Genomic DNA, 16,221 nt, shown 5'->3' on the forward strand with positions numbered 1-16,221 from the left:
GGTAGGGAACCCTTTGCTGGCACTGGGTTCAAGACCCTATTGCATTGCCCATACAGTTTTTTAGGTCACAGTCCCAAAAAAAGCAGAGCAATTAGTGCTTGTGGCTGAAGGAGAGCAGTGGTCTGAATCTCAGTACCAAAACCAAAAAGCATGATAGCACTTGTGACTAGAGAGGAGCAGGGACCCTAGTCACGGCCTCAGGACAGAGAATAGTGTTTGTAGTCAGTCGCAAGGGAGTAGGGACCCTGGAACACTAGCATCTGTGGCTGCAGGAGATAAGGGGAACTGGACATAGTTCCAGGACCAAAGGGAATGTTAGTATATGTGGTTACAGAGTATCAAGGTTTCTTTCTGGGTAAATCCCAGAGCACAGGCCAGGAAAGCCTGTAACCACACCTCTCCTTTGATCTTACCATCTTATAAGCACTGAAAACTTACAGATCTGCAGAACTAGTGCTGAAAAGAGTAGCACAAAATACTTTAAGCTTGGGACAGAAGAACAGCCCAACAGTAAGATCAAGTTAAAAGTCAAGAAATAGGCTATGAAAAAAAATGAGCAAATGAGAAAAAAAGAAACTGGCCATGAAAATTTCCAATGACAATGATGACAAGACATAAACTCAGAAGATAAGGATGTCAAAACAGCTACAAGCAAAACCTCAGGGGGGAAAGAGTGAATTGGATACAAGCCAAACAAGAATTTCTGGGAGAATTCAAAAAGGATTTTCAAATTCTAATAAAAGTGGTAGAGGAAAAAAAATTGGTAAAAACTGAGAGTGATGAAAGAAAGTGATGAAAACAGAATCAACAGCTTGGTAACAGATGCACAAAATACTTAGGAAAATAACACCATTTAAAAAAATGAATTTGTGAAATGATAAAATAACACATACACATACACACACACACACACACACACACACACACACACACACCCCAAAACAAATAACAAAGCCAAACCAAAATAGACAAACCAAACCCTGAAGATCTGAAGAGAACTCTTTAAAAAGTATCATTGGCCAAATAGAAAAAGAGGCACGACAATCCACTAAAGAAAACTGCTAAAAAATAGAATCAACCAAATGGAAAATGAGGTACAAAAGCTTGCTGAAGAAAATAATTCTTTAAAAATTAAAAATAGGCAAATGGAAACTAACAGCTCTTTGGGACATCAAGAAACAATAAAACAAAATTAAAAGAAATTTTAAAGAATGAAAGGAAATGAGAAACAATTTATTGGAAAAAGCAACTGACCTGGAAATAGATCCAAGAGAGTTAATTCAAGAATTACTGGATTACCTGTAAGCCATCATCAGAAAAAGAAACTAGACGTCATATTTTAAGTAAGCATAAATGAAAACTCCTTTTTTGCAAGGTTTTTATTTTTGAATTAATTGACATTTATTAAGCACTTACCAAATGCAATGCACTTTTTAGCATTTTGATTGCAATATATTTTATCAAAAGCTCTTTTATTTATTTATTTGTTTGTTTGTTTAACATTTTTAGTTTTCAACATTGATTTCCACACGATTTTGAGTTACAAATTTTCTCCCCATTTCTACCCTACCCCCCACTGTAAGATAGCATAAATTCTGATTGCCCCTTTCCCCAGTCTACCTTCACTTCTATCACCCCACTCCCTCCCCCCATCCCCTTTCTCCTTACTTTCTTGTAGGGCAAGATAGATTTCTATATCACATTGCCTGTATATCATATTTCCCAGTTGCACATAAAAATAACTTTTTTTTAAACATTTGTTTTTAGAACATTGAGTTCCAAATTCTCTCCCTTCTTGCCTCCCCAACCACCCCTCTTGAGAAGGCAAGCAATTCAATATAGGCCACACATGTATTGTTATGGAAACCACTTCCATAATAGTCACGTTGTGAAAGACTAACTATATTTCCCTTCATCTTATCCTATCCTACTTTATTCAGTTTTCTCCCTTGACCCTGTCCCTTGTCAAAAGTGTTTGCTTTTGACTACCTCCTCCCCCAATCTGACCTCCCTTCTGTCATACCCACCATCTTATCCCCTTCCCATCTATTTTCCTATATAATAAGATACCCAATTGAGTGTGTATGTCATTCCCTTCTTAAGGCAAATCTTCTGAGAGCAAGATTCACTCATTTGCTTTCATATATCCCCTCTTCCCTTCCAATATAATTGTGTTTTTTTTGCCACTTTTATTTGAGATAATTCACCCCATTCTATCTCTGCCTTTCTCCTTCTCCTAATATATTCCTCTCTCACTCCTTAATTTTATTTTATTTTGTTTAGATATCAGACCTTCATATTCAACTCACCCTGTGCCCTCTGTCTATATATATGTATATTCCCTTCAACTATGCTAATACTGAGAAAGGTCTCATGAGTCACAAATATCAGCTTTGCATGTAGGAATGTAAACAAAATGATTCCATTTTAGTAAGTCCCTTATGATTTCACTTTCTTGTTTACCTTTTCATACTTCTCTTGATTCTTGTATTTGAAAGTCAGATTTTCTATTCAGCTCTGGTCTTTTCATCAAGAATGCTTAAAAGTACTCTATTTTATTTAAAATCCATATTTTGCCCTGGAGTATTATACTCAGTTTTGCTGGGCAGGTGATTCTTGGTTTTAATCCTAGCTCCTTTGACCTCCAGAGTCTCATATCCCAAGCCTTTCAGTCCCTTAATGTAGAATCTGCTAGATCTTATGTTATCTTGTTTGTGTTACCACAATACTTGAATTGTTTTTTTTCTTTTTTCTATCTGCTTGCAATATCTTCTCCTTGACCTGGGAACTCTGGAATTTGGCTACAATATTCCAAGAAGTTTTCTTTTTAGGATCTTTTTCAAGATGTGATTGGTGAATTCTTTCAATTTCTATTTTACCTCTGGTTCTAAAATATCAGGGCAGTTTTCCTTGATAATTTCTTGAAAGATGATGTCTAGGTACTTTTTTGATCATGGCTTTCAGGTAGTCCAATAATTTGTAAATTATCTCTCCTGGATCAATTTTCCAGGTCAGTAGTTTTTCCAATGAGATATTTCACATTGTCTTCCATTTCTTTATTCTTTTGGTTCTGTTTTATAATTTCTTGATTTCTCATAAAGTCACTAGCTTCCACTTGCTCCATTCTAACTTTTAAGGCATTATTTTCTTCAGTGGTTTTTTGGACCTCCTTTTCCATTTGACTAATTCTGCCTTTTAAGGCATTCTTCTCCTCATTGGCTTTTTGGAGCTCTTTTACCATTTGTGTTAGTCTATTTTTAAGGTGTTGTTTTCTTCAGTATTTTTGGGGTGTCCTTTAGCAAGTCATCGATTTCTTTTTCATGATTTTCTTGCTTTACTCTAATGTCTGTTCCCAATTTTTCCTCTACTTCTCTTGCTTGATTTTCCAAATCCTTTCTGAGCTCTTCCATGGCCTGACACCAATTCACATTTTTCTTGGAGGCTTTTTTATGTAGCGTCTTTGACTTTGCTGATTTTTTCTGGCTCTATGTTTTGATCTTCTTTGTCTCCAAAGAAAGATTCTATAGTATGAGTCATTTTATGCTGCTTGCTCATTTTCCCAGCCAATTACTTGCCTTTTGAGCTTTTTGTCAGGGTATGACTGCTTTCAGAGTGAAGAATGCTTTGTTCCAAGCTTCGGGGGTTTTGCACTGCTGTTTTCAGAGCTACTTCTGTTCTGAGGTAGTGTGATTCTCCTCTTTGATCTGTGACTGCAGGCACTCTTTTGTCCTGTGTAACCACCGAGATGACTGCCTCTCCACAGCCACCACAAAGCTCTACCACTCCAGCTCTCCTCCTCCCCAAAGAACCACCAACCAGGATCGTAACCCATATCCAAGCAGGGCAAAGCAAGAGAACCTTTCTTCAGTACCAGCAAAACAATCTCTGCACTCCCACTCTGATCAGATGCTTGATTCCTCCCACTGTGTGTGCCTGGTGCCAGAAGCAGCCACAGCCACTGCTGCCACTGCCGCCGTTGCTGCTGCCGCTGCTGCTGCTGCAGCCACCACCACCCTGAGGCTAGGGCCAGACTCCATACTTCCCTCACCCAGATCCAACAGTTTTCCCACTAACCTGCTCTGTGGTCTTTGGCATTTGTCTGTTGAGAAATCTGGTAACTGCCACAGTTCAGTGATTCAGGTCCCTGGGGCCTGCTCCACCCAGTCTGCTCTTGGCCTGGTCTGTCCTGGCATGGCCCACATTCGGCTGTGCTCCACTCCCAGAATGGTATGATAGACCCTTCCCAGTGACCATCCAGGCTGTCTTCAGCTGGAGACTTGTTTCTGTCTGTTATTTCATGGGTTATGTAGCTCTAGAATTTGTTTAGAGTCACTTTTAATGGATGTTGGGAGGGATTTGGGGAAGAGCTTAAGCAAGTCCCTGTTCCCAAGCCTCCATCTGGGCTCTGCTTCCCCTGAAAACTCCTTTGAAATCCTAGAACCAGAAGGGAAAATATAAATGGAGTCTACTGATTATCTCCTGAAAGAGATGACAAAATGAAAATTTCCAGAAATATTATAGCCAAATTCCTGAGCTCCCAGGAGAAGGAAAAAACATCAGAAACAGCCAGAAAGAAACAATTAAAATATCATTGAGTACCCTCAGGCTTACACAATATTTAGCTGCTTCTACATGAAAGTATCATAGGGTTTAGAATATGATATTATAAAAGGCAAAGGAGCTAAGATTACAACCAGGAATAACCTACTCAGGAAGAGTGTGTATAATCCTTCAGAGGGAAAAATGGATATTCAATGAAAAAGAGGACTTTCAAGCATTCTGGTGAAAAGAGCAGAGCTGAAAAGAAACTTTTACTTTCAAATACAAGTCTCAAAGAAACATAAAAAGGCAAACATGAAAGAGAAATAATAAGGCAGTTCAGAAGTTTAAATTGTTTACATTCTTAAGAAGTTTATCACCATTGGGACACTTAGGAGTTTAAATAGACAAAAGGCATGAGTATGAGTTGACAATGATGGGATAATTAAAAAAATAAAATTAAAGGATGATAAAGAGGGATGCAATGGGAGAAGGGGGGAGTGAGATGTAGAATAAGAAGTATCTCACATAAAAGAAACACGAAAGGAAGAGCTTTTAAAGTAGAGGCAAAGGTGGTGTGGGCAATGCTGGAACCTTACTCTCAACAGAATTGCCTCAAAGAGGGAATAGCATAAACACTCTGTTGAGTATAGATATCTGTCTTACTCTACAGAGAAGAAGGAAGGGAAGAGGATTACAAAGTATAGGGAGGGGAGCAACACAAAAGAAATTGGATTAAGGAAGGTAGTGGTTGGAAGCAAAACAGACTTTTGTGGGGGAACCAAATCAGGGGTGGAGGAGAGACAGAGAAAGTGAGAGAAGAAAGAGAGAGAGAGAGACAGAGAGAGAGAGAGAGAGGGAGGGAGAGAGAGAGAGAGAGAGAGAGAGAGAGAGAGAGAGAGAGAGAGAGAGAGAGAGAGAGAGAGAGAGAGAGGATAGAAGAAAGCATACAGTTAGTAATAAGTGTGAATGTGAGTGGAATGAACTCAATCATAAAATAAATGGAATGGATTAAAATCAGGAATTTGGCAATAGGTTATTTACAAGAAAGATGCTTGAAACAGAGAGATATACACAGAGTAAAAATAAGAATCTGGAGCAGAATCTATTATGCTTCAGCTGAGGGGGAAAAAAAAAAGTCGGGATAGCAATCCTGATCTCAGACAAAGCAAAAGTAAATATAAACCTAATTAAAACAGGTACACAGGGAAACCACATTTTGCTAAAAGGTACCATACTAGATGAAATAAGATCAATACTTAATATATAAAAAATGGCAGAGAATCCAAATTCTGTTTTGTTTACTTATTATTATTTTGTGTTTTTCCAATTACAATCAAAGGCAGTTTTCAACATTCATCTTTTAAGATTTTTAACTCCAAATTTTTCTCCCTCTTTCCCTTCACTTCCTTCCTTCCTCCCCAAGAGAGCAAGTAATCTGGTATAAGTTATATATGTAATGTCATGTTAAAAGAAAGAAGAATCAAAACAAAAGGGAAAAACTATGAGAAAGTAAAACAAGAAACAAAAATATTTGAAGATAATATGCTTCACATACTTATTTTATTTTATTTTTCTTAGGTTTTTTTTGCCTGTATTTTCTTTCAGAACATGATCATTTGTGTTGGTAATCAAAATTGGCTCCTTAGCACTTAGTTCAACAAGTGCCCTTGAAGAGTTCGGCCTTTGTTTCCTTTGATTAATTCAGTGTCTTTGACTGAGTCTTACTAGGTGCTAAGCCCTAGACCCAAACCCCTATTAGGTGTAAAACCTTAGTGGGTGTGGATTGGCAACTAAGGTGGGGCCCAAGGTGGGGCTAACTCCAGGGAGGGCCTAGTTTACAGGTCTGGGAGAGCAGAGGCTTTTAGACCACATGGGTTTAAGTCCACCTCTCTGTGATGATTCTAGGTCACCCCCCGACACTGAAAAAGATATAAAAACCAGGGGTTGGCTGTTTGTTCTTGGGAGCTCTTTGCTGCAGCAGTGGTGGTGTGTGACTCTGGGCCAGCCCTTGTTCTGAGCTCCCGGGCTGAACCTAGGTGTTGGTAACTATGAATCTGTATTTGGTCTGTCTGTTGATATTTGTAATTTGTTTGTATTTTTTTCTGAAGTTCAGGGTGCTGGATTTTTCCCCTGAACTAAGTGAATGCTGTCTGTATGCTGGATTAAAGTAAACTTGTCAACCCTTTTAACCTTTCTTTCCTTATTGAAGCAGATCAAAAGAACCTGTGCTTTCCCAGCATGCCAGCAGCTTTCTGGGTGCTGGCTGTGGGTGGATCTTACACCCCCACAGAAGCTGCTAGCCGGATTGTGGAAACATCATTGTGGATATGTTTTTCACAACTGCATACATATGTATATAGCCTATGTCAAACTGCTTGTCTTCTCAATGCAGGTAGAGGGGGAAGTGAGGAGGAAGGAAGTGAGATATTTCGGATCTTAAAGTTTTAAAAGCCAATGTAAAAATTGTATTTGCACATAACTGTGGAAAATAAAAATAAGATGGAATTAAAAAAAAAAGTATGCTTCAATCTGTATTCAGACTCCACAGTTCTTTTTCTGGATGCGGTCAGCATTTTCCATCGTGAGACTCTTGGAATTGTCTTGGATCATTGTATTGCTGAGAAGAGCTAGGTCTATCACAGTTGATCATTGTACAGTGTTGCTGTTACTATGTACCATGTTCTGTTTCTGCTCACTTCACACAGCATCAGTTTATGTAAGTCTTTCCAGCTTTTTCTCTGAAATCTACTTGCTCATCTTTTCTCATAACATGACAGTATTCCATTATAGTCATATACTACAACTCGTTCAGCCATTTCCAAGCCCCTAAATTTCAAATTCTTTGCTACCACAAAAAGAGCTGCTATGAATATTTTTGTACATGTTGGTCCTTTCACTTTTTTATGATCTTTTTTGGGAGACAGACTTAGTAGTGATACTGCTGGATCAAAGGGTATGCATGGTTTTATGGCCCTTTGGGCATAATTCTATATTGCTCTCCAGAATGGTTGGATCAGCGCACAACTTCACCAACAATGCATTAGTGTTCTCATTTTCCTACATCTTCTCCAACATTTATCATTTTGTTTATAGATGATGTTCTAGTATACTTAGAGAAGCATAGAAAATCAACTCAAAAAACTAGTTGAAGTCGTTAACAACATTTTTTTTGATCACTGTTTCCTCTTGCAACATGCCTAACATGGAAATATGTGCTTTTGCACAATCTGTATCAAATCGCCTGCCTTCTCAAGGAGGGGACAAGAGAGGGAAGGGGGAAAAAAGAATTTTTGAAATCAACATTAAAAAAGACTTATTTTACATGTAATTGAGAAAAAATAAAATGAGAGAAAAATAATAGTGTATATAGAATAACTCCTGATTAAGTGTAGTAAAGGATCATATAAAAAATGATCTGTCATCACCACAAGTAGGTCCAAACACAAGTTCTGGCTCAGGCTACAGGAACACAAGAAATTTAAAACTAGCTCAGTAGAATTGATAATGAAGTGAGGATCTTAAAGAGTGCAACTGCTGAAAAGTGGGGGAGAGGAGAAGGAACAAAAAAAAACAACTTACACATATATACCAACAGCTATGAAATACTGAAACTTGTGGAAGAAATGGAAACATGAAGTGGATTTTTTTTCTTTCAGAAACATGGACTCAGTCTCTGTTGCTCTTCTTGGACTTATTTAAACATATTTCACATTTCAATTATTTTACTAAGTCATTGCACTTCCATTTTCCCCTCAACATACACTGGACTTACCTCTTTCTTTCTCTTCCACTCCCCTCTCCTTTTCCCCTCAACTCCTCTTTCTGTCTCTCCACTCTTTCCTCTCCCTTCATATCTTCCCCTTCCCTGACCACCTCCACATTTCCTCCCTTTGCCTCTTCTGTCCTCCTCTCCTTTCCCCTCCTGTCTTCTCCCTTTCTTTTCTCTTCCTGTTCTCTCCTCTCTCCCCTTCTTTGTCTTCATTTTTTATCTCTTCTTTTTTCACTGCCTTTTTCCTTCCTTTAAAATGTTACCACTGTATTTTGCACTCAAATCAACTTTCAATTGCACCATTATATTAGTTTATACTGCCTCCATTTTTAATCTATCCTGCTTGCCTCTGGGGTAAAAATTATAATAAGGCACAAGCTGACTATCCCATGCTCCTCAAAATCTGCAGCAACGTCTTTTTGCCCCTGGACTAAAATGCAAAACCCTCTGTTTGCCACCCATTAAATAGCCTTTCAAAATCTTCTTATGCCCTCCATTTCCAAAATGATCTTACGTTACCTCCATTATGCACTCTCCAATGTGGTATTATTTTTTTTCTAATCTGGCTCCAAGTTATCATTAATAGCTTCAGTAACTTGAATTTTGCTTCCACCACAAATGGTCTAGGAGTTAGGTAGAGCTCAATATACATTTAAATTAAAGCAGAAAGACAAATCTCTGCATAAATGTTAGGAATTTGCCTAGCTAGAGAACCTGAGCAATTGTGATTATACTAATAACTTTTCTTTAAATATAAACTCAGTTACACTTCAAAGGAAGGAAACAAATGAAGCTCAGGGGCCTTCTATTACTCCTGGGCTTACAATGAGCTAAATGTTGTAGTACCACATGACTAATCACGTTTCCAGAAACAAAGAGGTCTTGGTAAGAAAGGGTGTAGGCCAGGATCCCTAGTCACCTGAAGCCTCTGTAACAACACTGCATCCATTGCTGATACCTGAGGAATTGAGGTCCTTCATATTTCTTCCTTTGGGAATCCTTTATTCATTCAAATATCACTTATTTAGGGACAATTCTTTTCTTCCCATTTAAATTCATCAGTGTTTGATTGTTTTAAATTGTATTATTTATGTTATGTTAGGTATTATGTATAGTGATCTTCTGATTCTGCTTTCTTCTCTCTTCATCATTTGCTATACCTACTCAAGTGTTAACTTAATTCATCATACCTGTCATTTCTTAAGGCACCTTAATATTCTAGTGCATTCATATAACACAATTTGTTCAGGCATTTCTCAGTCAATGAACCCCTTTTATGTTTCCAGTTTTTTTTCCAATTCTTCCTTAAAGAAAATGTTTGTGTTATATAGGAAGGTGACTGATATTAACAATATCTTATGATGCAAATGGAATGTGATTTAAATTGAAAGGACTGCTGTTTGCATCCTAGATCTACCACCTACTTTCTAAATGACTTTCATCTGATTTTTAACACTTGTAGGCTTCAGTATCCACATTTGTAAAATGAATGAATTAGATATTTCTAATGCCCATGATGACTATACAACTTTGAATCGATGGCTTCTATAATCAGTCAATAAAGATTTATTAAATTATTGTTATGTGAGAGAAATTGCACCAGGTATCTGAGATGCAAAAGTAGTGCTCACATTCTAATAGAGAATAGGGCATGAACACAACTGTGTATCTAGAAGATATATACAGTGCAAATGGCAGGGTAATTGCAGGGAAGATTCCAGCAATGAAGAGAAAGGGAAGGCCTTCTGAGCAAGTTAGGCTTTGAGATGAGTGTTAAATGAATCCTGGGAAGCCAGGAAATAGAAGTGAGGAAGGACATCTTGCCAGGAAGGGCAATAGCCAGTGAGTAGAGGGAGTATCCAGGGTGAAAAACAACAAGTAGATCATTGTTACAGGGCAATAGCACATCTGTAAGTGAAGAGCTACTAGAAAGATAGGAAGGATCCAGATTGTGATGGGGTTGAAATTCTCAAAACAGAACTTTAGGTTTGCTCCTGAAGGTAATAAGAAGTCATGGGAGTTCATTGGGTAGGAAGGTGATGACATATCAAACCTGAATTTTAGGAAAATCCATCTAGCCTCTTAGGGGTAGATAGAGAGTCAAGGCAAGGAGCCAATTGTAAAACTATTGCAAGAGTCTAGGCAACAGGTTGATTGCATAAGTGCATAAAAAAGGGACATATAGCAATGGTTTCATATAAAAAATATTTGTTGAGTGCTGTAAAGGTACAAATACCAAGAATTAGATATGTAAGTTAAATGTGAGAGATTGTGGATGATGCTGAGCTTACAAGCTGTTGTGTCTGGGATATTGCCCATGATAGGAGATGGGGAGGAGGGAGACAGACAGGGGGTAGGAAGGGAGGGAGAGGAAGGAAAGAAAGAAGAAAGAAAGGAAATAGAAAAGAAGAATTGTAGATGATAATGGATCCTGTTTTTTACAGGTTGAGTTTGAGATGGTTATTTGACATTCAAGTTAAGATGTCCTAAAGACATTTGAGGATACCATATTCTACTAGATGTCAAATATATCTGTACTCATGCATACATTCACAGCCATGCAAACAGGCATGTGAATGGATTTGTGCATTATGTGTATATGTATATGTAAATATGAATACATGTGTGTTTATACACATGAACCATCATGTACGTAGTGTCTAACTGGGTTCGTCAGGTGAGATAGTGTAAAGCAAAAGAGAACAAGGCCCAGGATAGGGTTTTTGGAAATATCTAAAGATAGTGAGACTGACCTGAAGAAAAATCGAACAATGAAGACTGAAGAGTGGTCAGGCAGGTAGGAAGAGAGCCAGGAGTGATCAATGCCATGAAAACCTAGAGAAGAGAAAGTATCCAGAAGGAGATATTGATTAAAAGTGCCCAAGACTATAGAGCTGAGGGGAAAAAAAGCAGGAGTAGCAATCACAAGATTGCAAAAAAAAGATGAGGATAGAGAAAAGAGAAAAGTCAAACTTAGACATGGCAATTAAGACCTCATTGCTAACTTTGCAGAGAACAGTTTCAGTTTAATCATGAAACTGGAAGGCAGATTGGAGAGAGTTTAGGATTGAGTGACACAAGTTGAGGCATCAAGTAAAGATAGCTTTCTCAAGGACTTGAGCTAAGAGGGAAGGAGATATATAACAGACTAGTTGGGGAATGATTAGATCAGGCTATCCACCTCTCATTCTGTATTTCTAAACCATAACTTTCAACATGTTACATAGTTATGTGGAAATGCACATTCATATACCTCCATAACCATATAGCAGAGTACTCTGAGGGAGAGAGAGGAGGCAGCATGCATCACAAAAGTCAAATCACCACTAACACCTTGACCATCATTTCCCTCAAACCATGATGGAGACAGCCCTGGACACAGAACTAAAAAGCCTTGGTAATAGCAATGCATAATCCAATGACAACAGCCGTAACCCTGGAAAGTAATTGCTATGAAGATTCAGTGGCACAATGGATATAGCACTGGGCTTAGAATAAGGAAAACTCATCTTCATGAGTTCAAATCAGACCTCAGATACTAGCTGTGTAACCATGAGCAAGCCACTTAACTCTACCTTAGTTTCCTCATTGGTAAAAGGAGAGGGAGGAGAAAATGGCAAACCACTCCAGTATCTTCCAAGAAAACTCCAGATGGGGTCATGGAGAGTCAGACACAACTGAAACCACTGAACCACAATAAAAATTAACTGCTTCTGCAGATACTACAAATAATGAAGAGTCAAAAAAGAAAATTCTTACCATCAAATACCTTGTGACTATCAAGTGTCAGGCTTAAGAAACACTAACATAAGAAATCACTATTATTTTATTAGTGGAAATACAATTAGAGAAGTAGAATTGTTATGTTCTTTGAGTTTATATCTTAAAGGCTGGAGCCCTTTCATCTGACTTGCCACTGAAACTTTCCTTATATATTGTCTCCCATGGTAGAATGTGAGTTCAATGACATCACGGGCTGTTTTATTTTTTTTTTCTATTTAAATCCCCAGAACTTGGAAAATTTCACATTTTAAGGCTTTAATATTTTTTAGTTCTTCTTGTGTGTGTGTGTGTTTGCATGTGTGTGTGTATGCGCATGCATTTTGCTTGTGTATTTGGCATAGTACCTCATGCTCCTTTTGTGTTGAAACCTTGAAAGTACAAAGATATTAAATGTGGAGGGTCTTATCATTTTCTTTGAAGAGTGTCTTTACTTTTACATACTTGACAACAGATGGGGACAAATGCATTCCAATTATTTTCTTGGTGGCTTACTATGTGCATGGCAGCTGAAGATCACAGAATGTTCCAAAAAATGTTGTTTCCCATTGACTTTGACTACTGGGAACATCTACTCTCTTAATTCCTTTCTTATCTCTCTAATTGGAATCTAGGCAGCATCCTTCTCGTTTATCTGCATCTCCTTTTTGTCTTCAATTTCCACTTCCAAAATTGTTCTATTGTAGTTCCTTCAGCACTATGTCCACTTATGGGACAATGCACGAATATTTTTGTTTCAGATCACCAAAGGGGGGAAAAAGCTTACAAAAATATTTCAGGAACTGAGCATTTTTAGCCCTTCTCTGCTATTTTCTGCAGCTTTGGCCACAGGATTGCAGAAGGGCAAGAAGGCCAAATAGGGATGAGAGGGAATTTTATATATTTTTCTTTATTTTATCAGTTTTCATGGATTTGGGGTTCACTGAATGAACAGCCTAATGCTGATAATTTTGTCTAGACTGACCTTGACTGCTGCTCAGAAGTCAGTATAATATGTTCCTGAGACATTGCTTGAAATCCTTGCAATGTGATGCAACCTATAAAAGAAGGTGCCAAGCTTGCAGAGTCTCTGAAAATCCAGGGTCACCTCTATGCCAAAATAAGATATTCCAATAGAAATTTGTGGGGAAAATATAGATAGATAGGTGAATGGATGGATGGATTGATGAGTGGATGGAGTGATGGATAGACAGATACATAGATACTTTAAGAGAAAGGGGAGTGAGGCTAAAATCAGACTATCCCAAGTCAATCTATACTATCTCTCTTAGTCTACTAACCCTTTTCTTTAGTGGATTATGCAGATTTTTTTCTTTTCTATTTTTGGCATTGAATTAGAAGTCTTTTTATTTTTATTGATCAATTAATTAATCAACAATTAAGCCCCTGTTATCTGACAATGATATAGAAAACTTAGAATAGTCCTATCAATGCGATGAATTATGATAAATATTACAAATATTTATTGGGTACAATTCAGTGTTCTAAGCCTGATGTCTAACAAAGGGTCTCAGAGCTAAAACACTTCCTTAGAAGTTATCCAGTCCAAGCTACATCTGAGAAAGTATCCTCTCTACAGCATCTCTGACAAGTAATCTTCATGCCTACTGAAGGGCCTGCCTACTTAAAAAATAATGCTTAAAGATAACCAGTGAAAGAAAGTCCACTATGTACTGAGGCAGCCCATTACACTTTGGGGCAGCTTTCATTGTTAGGCAGTTTTTCTCTACATCCAGTCTTGTAGGTTTATCTGTTTGCAACCATTCACTATGAGTCCTGCTCTAGAAAGCTAAAGAGAACAAGCAACAGCTGAGATAACACATGGTCCCTGCTCTGAAAGAATTGTCAGTTAATTAAGGGGGTGAGGAACAAAATATAGAAAGCACTGATGCTCAGTGTTATATGATTGTTGTTTCTCCTTCATTTTTAACCATTTAACCATTGATACAGTGAGGTCTTGATTTGTGGATGAAATGCATTTAGGTGAGGCAAAGTTGCACAAAGTTCTGTCTTCCAGAATGATCAAAGTCCTGTAACAAGATAAAAATCAGGATTAGTGGTGATGGTGCAGTATGCAGTAGAGGATCTTAACATCTCTGATGTCTGACCAGGCTCTAAGCCCTCTACAGCAACTGCCATTGGGGAAAAAATAATGCTTTCATCTCTCCATTCTACTAGAGAAAATGTTCACATGATCATTGATACATATGAGGGCTATCTATTACATTTAACCTGGTTTAGCCTGTCCTGCTGAGATGGCTTACAGGGGTGTGGCCACTGTACATGCTACAGCTTCTTGGAGCCATAGATGAGAGTTGAGTGTTGAGCACACACAAACGGTGGATGAGCAGCCTTCACAGCAGATGTACTAATCCTCCTTGAACAAACTATATGCCCCCTGTTACATGATAATTACCTGCAGAAGTTTCAAAATTTAGACTGGAGTTGAGAGAGAGAGAAAGAGAGCATACCTAAACTGTATCCCAATGAATTCTGATCTAAAAGATGATATTGGGATGGGGTTAAGATAGAAATGTAGGGATGGTCTTCTGCAAGCAAGAATCTAAGAAATCACTACAGGAAATATGTAATATGAGGACCTGAGGATTTCTCTGAAGCCAAGGGAGTGGGAAAGTTGGCTAATTACAACAAAAGCATGAAAGTATTCAAAAAGAAATGACCTCTTAATCGTTTCTTCAGCAAAGTACTGGAAATCTCCATTTGTATGGGATTAAGGACAGACTAAGTAATAGTGAAGTACATTCTTGATAAAAATGAGTCAAATATTATTTCCCTTATTTTTCACATGAGTTAAGTGAGGCTTAGTCCAATTGACTTCACTATGCACACATATCATAGTCACTAATCACGTGTATTGAGTCCAAGTTTAATGTTCTTTCCACCATTGCTAGTTGCCTGGAAAAATAAGTCAGTAATATTACTACATATGCATTTTCAGTATGTGGCATTTCCTCTGAGGAAAAAAAATAAATGTCATTATTAGCTTTTAGCATAATTAGAACTTCATAAGTCTGTATGATATTTCCTCTCATCAGTTAAAAGAAAAGTATATAGTGAGATATTTGCATTTTATAAATCTGTGCATTCCCTTGAAAACTATTTTTCTCTTTTGTTTTCTTCACCACAGGGTAGTGACTGTCACTTCTTAAAAATCTATTCATTATTCTATCATTAAGTTAACAATAACCAATCAAAAACAAAATAATTCCAATATGCTGATAAGAATGAAAAAGAATTTTCTATAACAAATGTTGAAATTTCAGTACATATACATTCTGGAAGTGGTCATATATCTCAATACATATGATTACCCAAATAATTATTGTCATATGCAGTTTGGGTGATTTTTTTAATCCAACTACACATGGGTATAACTTTATCTGGATTAAATTAATTAGGTTATCCAAAGAGTATCACAATGCATTCAGATCCAAGGCATGGGATGCCTGTGTATGATTTATTTTATTTTATAAACACATTTTCCATGAACATTATTTCTTGTGGATATGATAGCATTGAGATATATGACCACTTCCAAAGTGTATCCCAATCCATTCCAGTCCAGAAGGGATGGTCATACATAGTTTGTATGAAAGGAAGGAAGGAAGGAATGAAAGAAGGAAGGAAGGAAAGAATGAAGGAAGGAAGGAAAGAAGAAAGGAATGAAGGAAGGAAGGAAGGAAAGTAGGAAGGAAAGAAGGAAAGAAGGAAGGAAGGAATGAATGAACAAATGAACAAACGAAGGAACAACTGTGGGGTTCCTTTTAGTTTAGATCACACATGCACGGACACATCTTCAAAACTCACCTAAGGTATACAAATAAATGAAACTCATGCATATTAGTGCCATAAATCTAAATGCTGAATGTTACCAGAAATGCCCCAGAAACAGCTTAAAAGGGTAAAAAAAAAAGTAAATTCCAAATAAATGTCTATTATATTTGGCTGCACAATCCACTTTGGAACAGGTTGGAATGGATTCTCAGACAGAAGAAGCTATGAAAGATGTAAGCCTACAACATTCAACAACCAACCACAACCACATTTTCCTGTTCTGATATCCATCCTTTCCCATTTATCTTCCACCATGTACCTTTTTTTTTCCTGTG

The sequence above is a fragment of the Trichosurus vulpecula genome, chromosome 3 (assembly GCF_011100635.1).
Source record: "Trichosurus vulpecula isolate mTriVul1 chromosome 3, mTriVul1.pri, whole genome shotgun sequence".
Lineage (NCBI taxonomy): Eukaryota > Metazoa > Chordata > Mammalia > Diprotodontia > Phalangeridae > Trichosurus > Trichosurus vulpecula.